Source organism: Chlorocebus sabaeus, chromosome 15 (genome assembly GCF_047675955.1).
Source record: "Chlorocebus sabaeus isolate Y175 chromosome 15, mChlSab1.0.hap1, whole genome shotgun sequence".
Classification (NCBI taxonomy): domain Eukaryota; kingdom Metazoa; phylum Chordata; class Mammalia; order Primates; family Cercopithecidae; genus Chlorocebus; species Chlorocebus sabaeus.
The window spans coordinates 26,880,130-26,882,706 of record NC_132918.1 but is presented as its reverse complement, the minus strand read 5'-3'; positions in this window follow the sequence as shown (position 1 = coordinate 26,882,706).

Genomic DNA, 2,577 nt, shown 5'->3' with positions numbered 1-2,577 from the left:
TTCACAGGAGCCATAAACACCAGAAAAATCTTTTGCAGTCTCCAACTAAACTAAAATGGGAGAGTTCTATGGACTTCTTATTATTTGTATGACTGTAGATATGTCTCTCATCTTCAGTAAATTTTACACCAGAATCGGCCTTCAGTCTCTAGTTCGTGTATATTCCCAAACATTAGGAGAAACTCCCTGTAGATTTCTGAGAATAATCCTACCAAATTCCTTTTTCTTGGAAGTTCTAGAGTGGGTCTTCATATGTAGCATCTCATTAAGCCACAAGCTAGATTTGACACAGGGCAATTCTTTTGATGTTGAATTAGGTATTCCTTCTCTCTTCTTCATGGAGAGAAGAAAAATAGTATCTGGACAGCTCATAGCACCATTACCCTATTCTATTTTTTAAGGATTGAATTAGGAGTAAAAAGTTGATGACTAGGAATTATTTAAATGCCATAAAGATATTGTGGTAGTTCTATTTAACATATTAAGATCTTTGAACACCATTTGTTTCCTATATTGGAACTTAATATCATAACATCATGTTATTACATATAGTATTCTCTTATACAAATCAACATGTGTCTTCATAACAATATGTAACAATCCACACAAATACCAGAACTTCTTACCAAAGAAGTCAATATAGTAAACATTGAGTAACGGTATCATTTTTTCTTCGTTATCATCATAGAAAATTTGAGACTTCTTTTAAGAATGCAACTCAAAGAAAAATCTATCGCCTGACATGAATACAAAAATAATGCTGAAAAATGTTTTATGCTACTACTTTATAAAATAAGAAGTGAAGTCACAGTAATATAAAATAGTATGTATGTGAATTATCTATTGTTATATTTAAATATGGGAAAGATTTATACCAAAGTTTTGGGTATTTTTAATATTTTTTCAGTTTTTAGTTTTTACTATTATTTTTTTACAGATGGGGTCTTACTTTATTTCCCAGGCTGGAGTATAGTGGCATGATTCTGGCTCACTGCAGCCTAAAATTCCTGGGCTTAAGCAAACCTCCTACTTCTGCCTCTCAAAGTACTGAACAGGCATGAGCTACCATGACTGGTTCTATTTCAGAGATTTAATGAAATATAATTTAATTAAACTTAGTTTAAAACCACAAATGCTAAATATATGCCAAACAGTATGTTATTACTTAGTAAAGGAAGATAAACACAATATATCTCACAATCTATAAATTCCATCTAGTGAAAACACTAAAGATGCTAATACTAATCATGCCTCAGATTAATAATTTATATTAAAAATATGAAATTGTGAGATTTGTATCTGCGGAGGTGAGCCATATTTACCATCATGGTCATTCATTTCAAAGACAGGAATGTCAGAATGTCTTGCTCTGGGCCTAGGAACAAGGAAAAAGGAGAGGATGGGCACTTTATCCAAAATATCTTATTGTTTCTCTTCTCCACATTCAACACTACCATTTTCTTAAAAATAGAGGTTATAAAAAGTAGAGGTTCAGTGCTCATAGACTGTTTATACGGACTAGGTGTAATTTGCATTCTAGTTTGAAAATATTAAAGTGTGCAACACTGGAGTAAATAAAAATTAGTGAAAAAAAGAGGAAGGTAGGTATGTTAAGCAGGTGTGCAGCAGATAAAAATATATAGATTCTAGCCAGAAAAGTGTGGAACATTAGAGATACAGCTAACAAATCTGCCTCCTTCATATTTATCTTTCTGCTTCAGCCTTACCCCAGCAGAAAGTTGTGATATAAGACATAAAAAAAATCAATAAAAGTAATTCTTTATTTCATGAATGTACTATGAAGAATAATGTAAGAATATCCAGTTTCCTTCCACAGATTAAGCAAAAAGTTTGTATCTTTACTTGGTGTGTTTGTTTTTGATCTCGGAGAAAGAGATGTTGGCAGAATGGGGATGGGAGGAAGAAGGAGAGAATACAATTGTGAAGAGAAAGAAGGATCAGGACACTAACTACCAACTCCTATGTTGTTAAGTAAAAACTGAATAATAATTGAAGGAAATAGTAGAAATAATAGTATTAGTAGTAAAAATAAGAAAAACAACTCTAATACTGTCTGCATTTGGGAACTTACATATTAGTTGTTTTCAGTAGAAGACCTCAATCTATAAAGCATAAACAACTCTTCAATATTCTATAGTAGATAATAATAGTATATGTACTTTATAATAAATTTAGATTTAGGGAAGTTACTACCTTTAATGTTACATACTTAACACATGGTGGAAATAGGAAAAGGACCAAGGAAGCTCTCTTCTCCTTAATATACTTAATTCAACTGACTTACAGCACTGAGCACACTTGAATTTTCTGTCATATCATGGGAGTTTCTTCTCATCTTTGATGTTGCATGTTTCCCTTCTCTCTGACTTTTAAAATTGAAGCAGACCAATGCCGAGTTCTTGAGAATCTTATCCATCCTCACAGCTTAAATATCACCTATAAATTTACGACTCTCAAATTAATATCTCCAACGCAGACTTCTTTAATGAATTCCTGACCCTTACACACAAAACCTATATCCATTGTCATTTGGTTTTCTTGTAGATATATGCAATT